This window comes from Armigeres subalbatus, chromosome 1 (assembly GCF_024139115.2).
Source record: "Armigeres subalbatus isolate Guangzhou_Male chromosome 1, GZ_Asu_2, whole genome shotgun sequence".
NCBI classification, from domain to species: domain Eukaryota; kingdom Metazoa; phylum Arthropoda; class Insecta; order Diptera; family Culicidae; genus Armigeres; species Armigeres subalbatus.
This window is the reverse complement of record NC_085139.1, coordinates 56,211,619-56,227,564: the sequence shown is the minus strand read 5'-3', so window position 1 is coordinate 56,227,564 and position 15,946 is coordinate 56,211,619. Positions and strand designations below refer to the sequence as shown.

At 39.9% G+C, this 15,946-nt stretch overlaps 1 protein-coding gene across 1 annotated transcript in view; it reads left to right on the top strand.

The window, feature by feature from the left end:
* The window catches only part of LOC134208419 (uncharacterized), a 320,420-nt gene that overhangs the window by 69,325 nt on the left and 235,149 nt on the right, over positions 1 to 15,946 (top strand). The gene's annotated exons all lie outside the window — the stretch shown is intronic.

Sequence of the window (15,946 nt, the reverse complement as noted above, 5' to 3'; positions counted from 1 at the left end):
ATTTTGGTAAATCGGTAGCTTGACTGTAGAAAAATCGGTAGTTATCGGTAGGCCATAAAAAGTATCAAATCCTATGGAATTACAATAGTTAAGGCGCACTTCCCTCTTCCAAAATATATAAATCTCACAATTCGGGACTGATTTGCGATTTAGGCGTAATTTATTTGGTAAACAAACATTATTTCATGAATTCCGTGGGGTGCAAGCGTTTTTCTCCAAAACTTATTTTCTTACCTGATAGAGCAGCGGTTCTCAACCTGTTTCATGAGAGGTACCCCTTCGAACTTTTGCATTAATTGAGGTACCCCCTACCTTTTGCTTTTGGAAGAAGGCTTCCGAGCCTTTGTAAGAGGCTTCCGAGCTTCTTCGAAGGAGCTTTCCGAGCCTCTTGAAATACGCATCCGATCCTCTTGATAGAAGGCATCAGAGACTTTTGAAAGGAGGCTTCTGAGCCTCTTGAAACTAGGCTTTTGAGCTAATTGAAAGGAGACTTCCGAGTCTCTCGAAAGGAGGTTTCAGAGCCTCTTAAAAGGAACATTCCGATCCTCTTAAGCTTTTTGCAAGTAGGCTTTCGACCTCTTAAAAGGAGGCTCCCAAGCCTCTTGAAAGAAGGCGGCCAGGTCACTTAAAACGAGGCTTCCGGGCCTCTTAAAAAAAGGCTTCCGGCTACGAGCATCTTGAAAGAAGGCTTTCAAACCTCTTGAAAGGTGGCTTCCAAGTCTATTGAAAGAAGACATTCAAGCCTCTTGATAGTAGGCTTCCAAGCCTCTTGATAGGAGGCGTCCGGGCCCCTTTAAACAAGGCTTCCGGGCCACTTGAAAGGGGGCCCGAGCAGCGCAAGTCTGATAAAAATGGTTGCAGCAACTTGATCGCGACTAAATTTGGTAACATGTGAGTTACAGTAACCTATATGGAACATGTGTGCTACTAGGGAGGCGTCTGGGCCTCTTGAAAGGAGGCTTCCGGGCCTCTTGAAAGGAGGCTTCCGGGCCTCTTGAAAGGAGGCTTCCGGGCCTCTTGAAAGGAGGCTTCCGGGCCTCTTGAAAGGAGGCTTCCGGGCCTCTTGAAAGGAGGCTTCCGGGCCTCTTGAAAGGAGGCTTCGGGCCTCTTGAAAGGAGGCTTCGGGCCTCTTGAAAGGAGGCTTCGGGCCTCTTGAAAGGAGGATTCCGGGCCTCTTGAAAGGAGGGATTCAGGGCCTCTTGAAAGGAGGCTTCCGGGCCTCTTGAAAGGAGGCTTCCAGGCCTCTTGAAGGAGGCTTCCGGGCCTCTTGAAAGGAGGCTTCCGGGCCTCTTGAAAGGAGGCTTCCGGGCCCTCTTGAAAGGGGGCTTCCAGGCCTCTTGAAAGGGGGCTTCCGGCCCCCTTGAAAGCAGGCTTCCCGGCCTCTTGAAAGGAGGCTTCCCGGCCTCTTGAAAGGAGGCTTCCCGGCCTCTTGAAAGGAGGCTTCCCGGCCTCTTGAAAGGAGGCTTCCCGGCCTCTTGAAAGGAGGCTTCCCGGCCTCTTGAAAGGAGGCTTCCCGGCCTCTTGAAAGGAGGCTTCCCGGCCTCTTGAAAGGAGGCTTCCGGGCCTCTTGGAAGGAGGCTTCCGGGCCTCTTGAAAGGAGGCTTCCGGGCCTCTTGAAAGGAGGCTTCCGGGCCTCTTGAAAGGAGGCTTCCGGGCCTCTTGAAAGTAGGCTTTCCGGCCTCTTGAAAGGAGGCTTCCCAAGCTATTGAAAGGAGGCTTCCCGGCCTATTGAAAGGAGGCTTCCGGGCCTCTTGAAAGGAGGCTTCCGGGCCTCTTGATAGGAGGCTTCCGGGCCTCTTGAAAGGAGGCTTCCGGGCCTCTTGAAAGGAGGCTTCCGGCCTCTTGAAAGGAGGCTTCCGGGCCTCTTGAAAGAAGGCTTCCGGGCCTCTTGAAAGGAGGCTTCCGGGCCTCTTGAAAGGAGGCTTCCGGGCCTCTTGAAAGTAGGCTTCCCGGCCTCTTGAAAGGAGGCTTCCCGGCCTCTTGAAAGGAGGCTTCCCAAGCTATTGAAAGGAGGCTTCCCGGCCTATTGAAAGGAGGCTTCCGTGCCTCTTGAAAGGAGGCTTCCGGGCCTCTTGATAGGAGGCTTCCGGGCCTCTTGAAAGGAGGCTTCCGGGCCTCTTGAAAGGAGGCTTCCGGCCTCTTGAAAGGGGGCCCGAGCAGCGCAAGTCTGATAAAAATGGTTGCAGCAATTTGATTGCGACTAAATTTGGTAACATGTGAGTTACAGTAACCTATATGGAACATGTGTGCTACTAGGGAGGCGTCTGGGCCTCTTAAAAGGAGGCTTCCGGGCCTCTTGAAAGGAGGCTTACGGGCCTCTTGAAAGGAGGCTTCCGGGCCTCTTGAAAGGAGGCTTCCGGGCCTCTTGAAAGGAGGCTTCCGGGCCTCTTGAAAGGAGGCTTCCGGGCCTCTTGAAAGGAGGATTTCAGGCCTCTTGAAAGGAGGATTTCAGGCCTCTTGAAAGGAGGCTTCGGGCCTCTTGAAAGGAGGCTTCGGGCCTCTTGAAAGGAGGCTTCCGGGCCTCTTGAAAGGAGGCTTCCTGGCCTCTTGAAAGTAGGCTTCCCGGCCTCTTGAAAGGAGGCTTCCCAAGCTATTGAAAGGAGGCTTCCCGGCCTATTGAAAGGAGGCTTCCGGGCCTCTTGAAAGGAGGCTTCCGGGCCTCTTGATAGGAGGCTTCCGGGCCTCTTGAAAGGGGGCTTCCGGGCCTCTTGAAAGGAGGCTTCCGGCCTCTTGAAAGGAGGCTTCCGGGCCTCTTGAAAGGAGGCTTCCGGGCCTCTTGAAAGTAGGCTTCCCGGCCTCTTGAAAGGAGGCTTCCCGGCCTCTTGAAAGGAGGCTTCCCAAGCTATTGAAAGGAGGCTTCCCGGCCTATTGAAAGGAGGCTTCCGTGCTTCTTGAAAGGAGGCTTCCGGGCCTCTTGATAGGAGGCTTCCGGGCCTCTTGAAAGGAGGCTTCCGGGCCTCTTGAAAGGAGGCTTCCGGCCTCTTGAAAGGAGGCTTCCGGGCCTCTTGAAAGGAGGCTTCCGGGCCTCTTGAAAGGAGGCTTCCGGGCCTCTTGAAAGGAGGCTTCCGGGCCTCTTGAAAGGAGGCTTCCGGGCCTCTTGAAAGGAGGCTTCAGGGCCTCTTGAAAGGAGGCTTCCGGGCCTCTTGAAAGGAGGCTTCCGGGCCTCTTGAAAGGAGGCTTACGGGCCTCTTGAAAGGAGGCTTACGGGCCTCTTGAAAGGAGGCGTCCGGGCCTCTTGAAAGGAGGCTTCCGGGCCTCTTGAAACGAGGCTTCCGAGCCTCTTGAAATAAGGCTTCCGGGCCTCTTGAAGTAGGCTTCCGGGCCTTTTGAAAGGAGGCTTCCGGGCTTCTTGAAAGGATAATCTTAAAAGTAGGCTAACGAGCCTCTTAAAGGGAGGCTTCCGAGCCTTGAAAGGAGTCCTCCGAGCCTCTTAAAACGAGGCTTCCAGACCTTTTGAAAAATCCTCCAGGCCTCTTGAACGGCCTCCTAAAAAATGGGCTTCGAGCAGCTTGGAAGAACGCACCCGAGAAGCGTAGAAAGATGGTTATAATCAGAGTGTAAAATAATCGAAATTTTTTGGTGAAGTCCACCTTCCTTCACTTGTCAGCTCACTTCCAGACACATTCATAGTCGGCTCTGGACTGTCAATATTCGGTTGAATATTAGTCATTGAATATTTTTGCACATTTTACAAATTGATAAATTATCTGAAATCTGAATACGTTTCAAATGAGTAAAGCAATTTATCACCTAAAACTGAATCTGATTTTCGTCCGCGAGGCACTTTCAACGGTAAACAACAACATAAACAATGCTAATTATGTTTTTTTCTCCACGTAGTAAGCACACTCAGTGACAGTCGAATGAATGAGTTGGTGGAGCAGTCGTTTGACTATGTCATTCTATGTTTTGAATATTCATGCGATGTTTATCAAAATTCGAGCTGAATTTGCTTCATGAAGATGAATATTTTAAGCTCTGGTTATAATCCTCTTGCAACGAAACAACCAAGCTTTTCGAAAAAAAACCTTGATGCCTCTCAATCGAAGGCTTTCGAACCATTGAATTCTAGATTCTAGTTAAGAAACATATTCTTTATTCTTAAGAAACATTTTGTTTCGATCAGGTAGGTTGCAAAGAAAATTGTTCATTCGTTCGATCTTTTGTAACCATTGTCTTTGCTTGTGGAGGTCAAGATTCAACCGTCTTTGATTTACTGGTCGCTATGCATATTACGTACAAGACAAAGTTTTAAAATTAAAAAATATGGTTTGATTGGAATTGTACCAAGTCCGCCATTAAACATTTTTATCCGAGGTACCCCCTGGGGCTAGCAAAAGTACCCCCAGGGGTACATGTACCCCAGGTTGAGAACCGCTGTGATAGAGGATAGCTTTTTCTGTCGGATATATACATTGGTTTTCTCAGGGAATGCTTAATTTAGCAGGAATTTCCCTTCCAATTTGCTTACAAAATAAGTTATGCCCAAATCGCAAATTAGTCCCAAATTGAGAAGTTGGTTCTTGAGAGTCATGGTTTATGGTTCATATGTACTTTCATTATCAGAAGTAAAATCAGTAGTGATTAAGTTCAGACTTATATAAAATTTCCTTACACTTTTCTGGTTTGAATCTGCAACTATAGTTTTTTTTTTTATAAATAAAAGAACAAAGTTCGTTTTTTGCCCAGGAAGGTTTCTTTTTTTGTTTAAATTTATTTAATTATAATTAAAACCTATGTTGCTGTTCAGCAAAATCCTACATTTGTAAAGTGGATTTATTGAAAATCAGACCAATTCACTTTATGTAAAACTTTTCTTAACACCAGTATTTGCAAAAAAATGAATATTCCGATTTATTTGAGGTTCGAATACGCAGAAAATAGAACTAAGCGGTATGATAGCTTCAAGTATTTGAATCTCAACTGATATATTTACAGATGAAACTTAAATGGCCTTCTGAGAAAATGCATGTTTCTCATATTCAAAATCAATATTGCAGAACAACCTGAATGACTGCTGATTCACACTAAGTATTTACAACACAGAATAAAATAATGAAAAGTAAACAGCGCGTAAAACTTAAGATGCGGATATTTACACTATTCTACGCGGAAATGGACCTCTTTCTAACAAGTTTGCTTACAACTTGTAAGCAATATTGACGATTCACGTCAAATATTGTATACATTTAGGCTATATCACGCGTGGAATTGAGCTAATAATAACGTTCCATTTATGTGCATCATCTTTAGCGTAAATTTCAGTGGATTTTTCTATCTGTGAAGTTATTGGCGACCTCAGACTCAAGCTCAGACCGGACCATTATTTAAATCTAGCCACATAACATAGTTAGCTTTGTACAATTGTACTATATCGACGAAAGGATAATCCTATAATATGCAGACTAGAATTACCCTTTTTGATGATGGGAAGCCGTCAGCTGTTCTAATAATAATCCTGAATACTTGCAAAAATGAATATTTTATGAAGTTCGTTGCTCATGAAAGCAGTTTGTCCAACAATTTGGAACCACCGAAGAATAATCAGAGAAATCTCATCTCCTTATTTCACATTTGGATTTGGTTGAGAAATACTTCACTTGTTTCTACGTCGCAAAGAAAAACTTTCAATCTAATATAAATCTCCAGATTTCTAAAAAAAATCGTAAAGCAATTAGATTCAAATTTGGAGAAAACCTAAATTGCAATTGCAGGCAAAACTTTCTTAGCTTCCAAAAAATTTCTAATTCATGAAAGTTAGTGTAAAGTTTCGTAGAAAAATGTCTGTGACATTACTGTTAATTATTGAACAAACCTGTTGAAGATATTTTAAAGTAATAGGTGCGGATGATCCTCAACTCATATTTATCAAAGATGCAGTAACATCGCAAGTGATACGAAAGATAATTATTGAACACTCTGATCTGGCCTTTGATCTACTTATGTGGATTGGACTAAGGATTCGATGCAAAATGTTATCATTCAAGGACAAGATTTAAGGACACAATTAAGGTATGCGACTCCTGGAGATTCAACTCACAGTAAAAAATAAAAAGTAATATCACATCAGATTTGATGCACATCATCGCCGTCGTAAATGTGATGTTTTATTGCATCTGATTGACGTAACAAAAAGTTGACGTACTTGATATTTCTTTTCAAATTAAAGCAGTGTAATAAATTTTCGACGTAATAATTTCGATGTAACTGAAAAACGACGTAAAAACAGGTCAGGATGAACCCCGCTTTTGACAGCGGGGTAAGGGGTATTCGGATTTTTTTTCTTTCATGTTCGAAAACACATTTTCAGAAGCAACAATTTCAAATTTTATTTATTCATAGCGCATTTTATTGTAATCACAAGTAAAATTTTAAATTTTAAGTTTTTATTTATTTATTTAGTTTTTAATTTCTAATTTTTAATTTTTAATTCTTAAATTTTTGTTTTTTATTTTCAGTTTTTAAGTTTAAATTTTTATTTATGTTTAAAGGTATATATATTTTATGTAATTTATTTAATTCAATACATATTTTATTTTAATTTATGAATTGTATTTCATCGGCGGTGGCGTGGCGACGTCACGCTGTTGTTTATCGGCAATAGAGGCGGAAGAACTTGTTTGATTTTATTTCAGGATGTGCTCCGGACATTAATTGTGAAGTTCCTAAAAGAATTCTTTCGGAAGCTCCGCCAGGCATACCCCAGGAAATTTCTCTAGGAATTCCTTCGGAAGTTCGTCCGGAAATTCCTTTGGATATAGCTCCATGAATTCCATTGGAAATTCCCACAGGAATCCCTCTGAAATTTCTTCCAGCAATTCCTCCGGGGAATCCTCCAGCAATTCCTTCACAATTTCTTACAGAAATTCCTACGGAAGTTGCTCCAGGAATTCCTGCGTAAGTTCCTCCAGGAATTCCTGCGTAAGTTCCTCCAGGAATTCCTGCGGAAGATCCTCCAGGAATTCCTCTAGATGTTCCTCCAGGTATTCCTCTGGATGTTCCTCCAGGAATTCCTCTGGATGTTCCTCCAGGAATTCCTCCGGATGTTCCTCCAGGAATTCCTCCGGAAGTTCCTCCAGGAATTCCTCCGGAAGTTCCTCCAGGAATTCCTCCGGAAGTTCCTCCAGGAATTCCTCCGGAAGTTCCTCCAGGAATTCCTCCGGAAGTTCCTCCAGGAATTCATCCGGAAGTTCCTCCAGGAATTCCTCCGGAAGTTCCTCCAGGAATTCCTCCGGAAGTTCCTCATGGAATTCCTGCCCGAAAGTTCCTCCAGGAATTCCTGTCCGAAAGTTCCTCCAGGAGTTCCTGTCCGAAAGTTCCCCCAGGAATTCCTGTCCGAAAGTTCCTCCGGAAGTTTTTCTGGGAATTCCCAGAAAGTTCTCCAGGAAAGTTTTTCCAGAAATTCCTCCGGAAGTGTCTCAGGAATTCCTCTCCGGAAGTTCCTCCGAAAGTTCCTCTGGAAATTCCTCCGGGAGGCCCTGCGAGAATTCCTCCGGCAGTTCCTCCAGGAATTCTTTCGAAAGTTCCTCCAGGAATTCCTCCGAAAGTGTCTCCGTGAATTCCTCCGGGAAGTTCTCCGAGAATTCCTTCAGAATTTCCTCCAGGAATTCCTTCAGAAGTTCCTCCAGGAATTCCTTTAAAAGTTCATCATGGAATATCTTCAGATGTTTCACAATAAGTTCCTCCGTAGGGAATTGCTAAGGTAGTTAATCGTGGAATTTCCTCGGAACATCATCCAGAAATTGCTCCATAACTCTTCCGGAAGTTCTTCCAGGCACTGTGTCGGTAGTTCTTTTAAGAAATCCTCCTAAAATCATTTAGATTTTTTTCTGGAATTCAAAAATTGCACTAGGAAATTTAATTGCGAATTCCTTCAGAAATCTTCTAATAATGTTTAGTACCACTTTTCCAGAATTTACACCAGAAGATCCTAAAGAAGTTCTCCTGGAAATTCCTTCTGACCTTTTCCCTAGAGATCCTCCAAAAATACCCCAAGTACTTTTTAAAATAGCTTCGAGAACTCTTATTAAAACCTCTGAAACAAACGAGAAATTCCTTTTAAACCCACCCACGAAAATCTTTCGGAAGAATTCCTGAAGAAATTTTTGAAAGAAGAGCCAGATGGATTTGAAGACGAATTTCTCTAGGAACTTATCCGGGAAAGCTCTTCCAAAAATTTCCGAAAGAATTTCCGGGCGAGGGTAAGAGGTGGCTTTAGAGGAATTTCTCGTGAATTTCAGAAGAAACTCAGATGGAATCTCCTATTGAGTTTGGCTTTAAAAGCAATAGTGGAAATTAGGAAGTCCAGACACCGAATTTCGGATAGCAGAATATTATTCAAACTGCTCGATACTTAGTTTTTTTGGACCAAATTTGAGCCATCCACATGACATTGTACGTTATACAGAAACATATTTAATTGAGTTTCAGAAAGAATCCCCGAAGTAATTCCTAGTGCAATTTTGAATTTCAAGAAAAAATCGAAATTATTTTGAGAGGATTTCCTTGAAGAACTTACGAAAGAATTCCTGGAGGAACTTCCGGGGGTATTCCTGGAGGAAATTCCGGAGCAATTCCTGGAGGAACCTTCGGAGGAATTTCTGGAGGAATTCCTGGAGGAACTTCCAGAGGAAACTTCCGGAGAAATTCTTGGAGGAAGTTCGAGAGCAATTTCTGGAGGATCTTCCGCAGAAATTCTTGTAGCAATTTGCAGAGCACTTCCTGAAAAAACTTTCGAACAAATTTCGCCGCCTCTATTGCCGATTATCAACAGCTGCCGATGAAGTTAATTACATAAATAATAATAAAATATATATATATATATTAAATTAAATAAATAGGAAATTTTTTTTTTATTCTAAAAATAAAAATAAAAAATTCATAGCTCAAAATGTGAAATCTAAAATTTAAAATTTAAAAATTCAAAATCAAAAATTTGAAAACTCAAAATTAATTTTAAATTTCAAATTTTTTATTATAAATTTTTAATTTCAAATTAAAAACTAATGAAAAACTAGATGAAAAATTAAATTAGAAATTTTAAAATTTTGAATAAAAATTTTCAATTTTGAATTTTAAATTTAAAATTTAAAATTTAAAAAATTAAAATTTTAAATTTTAAATTTTTTATTTAAAATAAAATTTAAAATGTGTCATTAAATTAAAATTTAAACTTTAAAAATTCAAAAACAAAAGGAGAAGTTAAAATTTTAACTTCTTCAAAATTAGACATTAGGAAATGTAACTTAAAAATTTAAATAAAAAATTTAAAATACAAAAATGAAAGCTGAAAATTAAAAATAAGAGTTAAAAAAAATGTGAATTTTGTTTTTTTTAGCTTTTCAGTACATATTTAATTTTATTTTTAGTTTCTATGGTTTGGATTTCCATTTTTGGGATTTGATTTTTATTTGCAAAGTGTTAATTTTTCATCCCCAGCATAGAAACTTATTCTCACGTGTTTTGTTTAATACTCGTTCACTACCAATTAACGCGAGAAAACTGTCAATAAAATATAGCAGTCCAACTTTTGCATAAATTCATATCTACATAGAACAGATATACATGTATAGCCCTGTGCCTTGCCAACTATCTATTAATGGTGTTGCTAGCCCTGGTACCTCTTGCATGCGTCACTACCGAATTCTACTCACGGTAAGATCACTTCGCGCAACTTGCCGTAGATATTTCCCGCATTTTACCACTTTGCTGCGAATTTCCTTTTCCAATCCCGAATGGAGCACTGAAAGTGTCATAAATGTTTGTACCGGCTGGGTAGAGATCAAAATTGAATGGAAAACTTACCTGCAGTTTTCTATTTCTGTTCTAGCTGATCATCCCATTTTATCTGGTTGATTCTTATGCGGGCGCCAAATGATCTGCCTGCTAGATGACGGAGTCCTTTTCGTTCATCCGATCTGCAACCAAAACATTTTTCCATCATTGGTTTCACAATAAAAACCGGTCGTTTTCGTTAATATAAATTTCACTTACCTGATTGATTCGATGTTCATTTTCTCGCACCGATCGTTACTGCCGCTCTACTGTAGTAGATATTATGTTGCTACGGTTTATTAGGCCACTCACATAGATAAATTTAGTTTTTTAGAAGAAATTACTCCCGGAGCAAACTGTAAACAAATGCCGGCAAACAAAATGTCGCCTGACTGCTGTCGGTTGTTGAATCCGTTTGCGTTACAGTGGTTTTTGACAATATTACAATGATTATGTAAATGTATGTCACATTTAGGGTAATATTTCGCTTTATTTTGATCGAACATGATGTGCCGTGTTTCGAATGCAATCTTGTGCAAGAGAAGGTGGGCAATTTCACGTTCAATTGACGTGAGGACGAAAATAATTTTTCTGATTAGAATTTACACTGAGTAATGTAGTAAAGCGTGGATATGACGTGAAATTACACAAGATCTGTTTTTACGTCGAATTTCAAGGTACGTGTCGAGAAGTCACGTCGCGGCATATTAATATTTTTTTGCTGTGTTCTGATAATCTGGGAATTAACTAGAATCATTTAAAACGTTTATAAGAAAGATTAATATATTGACCGTTTGGCAGGTTGAAAATCGATAGTTTTCGATAGGAATTTTCAAAAATCTATGACTTTCGATCTTTCGTCTGTGAATCGGAAGGTGAGTCAAAAATCGGTAGAACTACCGAGAATTCGGTAAGTCTGGCCACCCTGTTTGTGGTACTGTTATTTGGCAAATAACAATATTTGTATGGGTTGCAGTGACAGAAAAAGTCATTTCAACTACACTCAAACAGCTGAGATCCAACACACAATCAAGTTGCTAGTCCTTCCCGAATTTGAATGTGCGAATGAATAGGACGGCATGTGCACAAACAGCAGCAAGCGTCGACTCTCGGTGTCAGCGTTGTTTTGTGCGGTGTCAAAATGAATCTTCAGCTTGGCACATTGATATTCAATTTGAAATCTCAAAACATGAATATCATTTCATACTGCAGTGTATGGATTCAACATTTTGAAGTCAGATTCCTAAAATATATGCATCTGTTTAGTGTATGAAGTAAAATAATCATAATTTATCGGTGCAAATCCATCCTCCGAAGTGTTCCGGAATTCCTCTCCGGAAGTTCCTCCGTAAGTTCCTCTGGAAATTCCTCCGGAGGTCCTGAGAATTCTCCGAAGTTCTCACCTTCGAAAGTTCCTCCAGGAATTCCTCCGAAAGTTTCTCCGTGAATTCCTCGAAGTCCCTCCTGAAAGTTCTCCAGATCTTCAGAATTTCCTCCGGAATTCCTTCAAGTTCCTCCAGAAATTCCTTTAAGTTCATCCTGGTATTTCTTCAGATGTTTCACAATAAGTTCCTCCGTAGGAATTCCTCAGGTAGTTAATCGTGAATTTCCTCGGAACATCATCGAAATTGATCCATAACTCTTCCGGAAGATTTTCCAGGCACTCTTTCGGTAGTTCTTTAAGAAATTCCTAAAATCATTTGATTTTTTCTGGAATTCAAAAATTGCACTAGGAAATTTAATTGCGAATTCTTCAGAAATTCATCTTTATATTCTTCTAGTAATGTTTAGTACCACTTTTCCAGAATTTACAGAAGATCCTAAGAAGTTCTCCTGGAAATTCTTCTGACCTTTTCCTAGAGATCCTCCAAAAATACCCCAAGTACTTTTTAAAATAGCTTCGAGAACTCTATTAAAACCTCTGAAACAAACGAGAAATTCTTTTAAACCACCACGAAAATCTTTCGGAAGAATTCCTGAAGAAATTTTTGAAAGAAGAGCCAGATGGATTTGAAGACGAATTCTCTAGGAACTTATCAAAAGCTCTTCAAAAATTTCGAAAGAATTTCCGGGCGAGGTAAGAGGTTTAGAGGAATTTCTCGTGAATTTCAGAAGAAACTCAAATGGAATCTCCTATTGAGTTTGGCTTTAAAAGCAATAGTGGAAATTAGGAAGTCAGACACCGAATTTCGGATAGCAGAATATTATTCAAACTGCTCGATACTTAGTTTTTTGGACCAAATTTGAGCCATCCACATGACATTGTACGTTATAAGAAACATATTTAATTGAGTTTCAGAAAGAATGAAGTAATTCCTAGTGCAATTTTGAATTTCAAGAAAAATCAAATTATTTTGAGAGGATTTCCTTGAAGAACTTACGAAAGAATTCCTGTAGGGACTTTGGTATTCCTGGAGGAAATTCCGGAGCAATTCCTGAGGAACCTTCTCAACTAATATATTTACAGATGAAAATGGCCTTCTGAGAAAATGCATGTTTCTCATAATCAAAATTAATATTTCAGAACAACCTGAATGACTGCTGATTCACACTAAAGTATGTTACAACACAGAATAAAATAATGAAAAGTAAACAGCGCGTAAAACTTAAGATGCGGATATTTACACCTATTCTACGCGGAAATGGACCTCTTTCTAACAAGTTTGCTTTACAACTTGCGTAAGTAGCATTGATGATTCACGTCAAATATTGTATACATTTAGGCTATATCACGCGTGGAATTGAGCTAATAATAACGTTCCATTTATGTTGCACTCATCTTTAGCGTAAATTTCAGTGGATTTTTCTATCTGTGAAGTTATTGGCGACCTCAGACTCAAGCTCAGACCGGACCATTATTTAAATCTAGCCACATAACATAGTTAGCTTTGTACAATTGTATGCTATATCGACGAAAGGATAATCCTATAATATGCAGACTAGAATTACCCTTTTTGATGATGGGGAAGCCGTCAGCTGTTCTAATAATAATCTTGAACACTTGCAAAAATTAATATTTAATGAAGTTCGTTGCTCATGAAAGCAGTTTGTCCAACAATTTGGAGCCACCGAAGAATAATCAGAGAAATCTCATCTCCTTATTTCACATTTGATTTGGTTGAGAAATACTTCACTTGTTTCTACGTCGCAAAGAAAACTTCCAATCTAATATAAATCTCCAGATTTCTAAAAAAAATCGTAAAGCAATTAGATTCAAATTTGGAGAAAACCTAAATTGCAATTGCAGGCAAAACTTTCTTAGCTTCCAAAAAATTTCTAATTCATGAAAGTTAGTGTAAAGTTTCGTAGAAAAATGTCTGTGACATTACTGTTAATTATTGAACAAACCTGTTGAAGATATTTTAAAGTAATAGGTGCGGATGATCCTCAACTCATATTTATCAAAGATGCAGTAACATCGCAAGTGATACGAAAGATAATTATTGAACACTCTGATCTGGCCTTTGATCTACTTATGTGGATTGGACTAAGGATTCGATGCAAAATGTTATCATTTAAGGAAAAGATTTAAGGACAAAATTAAGGTATGCGACTCCCTGGAGATTCAACTCACAGTAAAAAATAAAAAGTAATATCACATCAGATTTGATGCACATCATCGCCGTCGAAAATATGATGTTTTATTACATCTGATTGACGTAACAAAAAGTTGACGTACTTGATGTTTCTTTTCAAATTAAAGCAGTGTAATAAATTTTCTACGTAATAATTTCGATGTAACTGAAAAACGACGTAAAAACAGGTCAGGATTAACCCCGCTTTTGACAGCGGGGTAAGGGATATTCGGATTTTTTTTCTTTCATGTTCGAAAACACATTTTCAGATGCAACAATTTCAAATTTTATTTATTCATAGCGCATTTTATTGTAATCACAAGTAAAATTTTAAATTTTAAGTTTTTATTTATTTATTCATTTTTTAATTTCTAATTTTTAATTTTTAATTCCTTAATTTTTGTTTTTTTTATTTTCAGTTTTTAAGTTTAAATTTTTATTTATGTTTAAAGGTACATATATATATTTTATGTAATTTATTTAATTCAATACATATTTTATTTTAATTTTGAATTGTATTTCATCGGCGGTGGCGTGGCGACGTCACGCTGTTGTTTATCGGCAATAGAGGCGGAAGAACTTGTTTTAATTTTTTTCAGGATGTGCTCCGGACATTAATTGTGAAGATCCTAAAAGAATTCTTTCGGAAGATCCTCCAGGCATACCCCAGGAAATTCCTCTAGGAATTCCTTCGGAAGTTCGTCCGGAAATTCCTTTGGATATAGCTCCATGAATTCCATTGGAAATTCCCCACAGGAATCCCTCTGAAATTTCTTCCAGCAATTCCTCCTGGGAATCCTCCAGCAATTCCTTCACAATTTCTTACAGAAATTCCTACGGAAGTTGCTCCAGGAATTCCCTGCGTAAGTTCCTCCAGGAATTCCTGCGTAAGTTCCTCCAGGAATTCCTGCGGAAGATCCTCCAGGAATTCCTCTAGATGTTCCTCCAGGTATTCCTCTGGATGTTCCCTCCAGGAATACCTCTGCATGTTCCTCCAGGAATTCCTCGGCAATTTCCTCCAAGAAATCCTCCAGAAGTTCTTCCAGGAATTTCCGGAAGTTCCTCCATGAATTCCTCCGGAAGTTCCTCCAGGAATTCCTCCGGAAGTTCCTCCAGGAATTCCTCCGGAAGTTCCTCCAGGAATTCATCCGGAAGTTCCTCCAGGAATTCCTCCGGAAGTTCCTCCAGGAATTCCTCCGGAAGTTCCTCATGGAATTCCTGCCCGAAAGTTCCTCCAGGAATTCCTGTCCGAAAGTTCCTCCAGGAGTTCCTGTCCGAAAGTTCCCCCAGGAATTCCTGTCCGAAAGTTCCTCCGGAAGTTTTTCTGGGAATTCCCCAGAAAGTTCTCCCGGGAAAGTTTTTCCAGAAATTCCTCCGGAAGTGTCTCCGGGAATTCCTCTCCGGAAGTTCCTCCGTAAGTTCCTCTGGAAATTCCTCCGGGAGGTCCTGCGAGAATTCCTCCGAAAGTTTCTCCAGGAATTCCTTCGAAAGTTCCTCCAGGAATTCCTCCGAAAGTTTCTCCGTGAATTCCTTCGGAAGTCCCTCCTGAAAGTTCTCCAAGAATTCCTTCAGAATTTCCTCCGGGAATTCCTTCATAAGTTCCTCCAGAAATTCCTTTAAAAGTTCATCCTGGTATTTCTTCAGATGTTTCACAATAAGTTCCTCCGTAGGGAATTCCTCAGGTAGTTAATCGTGGAATTTCCTCGGAACATCATCCAGAAATTCCTCCGTAACTCTTCCGGAAGTTTTTCCAGGCACTCTTTCGGTAGTTCTTTTAAGAAATCCTTCTAAAATCCTTTTGATTTTTTTCATGAATTCAAAAATTGCACTAGGAAATTTAATTGCGAATTCCTTCAGAAATTCATCTTTATATTCTTCTAGCAATGTTTACTACCACTTTTCCAGAATTTACACCAGAAGATCCTAAAGAAGTTCTCCTGGAAATTCCTTCTGACCTTTTCCCTGGAGATCCTCCAAAAATACCCCAAGTACTTTTTAAAATAGCCTCGAGAACTCTTTTTAAAACCTCTGAAACAAACGAGAAATTCCTTTTAAACCCACCCACGAAAATCTTTCGGAAGAATTCCTGAAGAAATTTTTGAAAGAAGAGCCAGATGGATTTGAAGACGAATTTCTCTAGGAAATTATCCGGGAAAGCTCTTCCAAAAATTTCCGAAAGAATTTCCGGGCGAGTGTAAGAGGTGGCCTTAGAGGAATTTCTCGTGAATTTCAGAAGAAACTCAGATGGAATCTCCTACATCACCTAGGCTTTAAAAGCAACAGTGGAAATTAGGTAGTCCAGACACCGAATTTCGGATAGCAAAATATTATTCAAATTGCTCGATACTAAATTTTTTTAGACCAAATTTGAGCCATTCACATGACATTGTACGTTATACAGAAACATATTTAATTGAGTTTCAGAAAGAATCCTCGAAGTAATTCCTAGTGCAATTTTGAATTTCAAGAAAAATCAGAAATTATTTTGAGAGGATTTCCTTGAAGAACTTACGAAAAGAATTCCTGTAGGGACTTTCGGGGTATTCCTGGAGGAAATTCGGAGCAATTCCTGGAGGAACCTTCGGAGGAATTTCTGG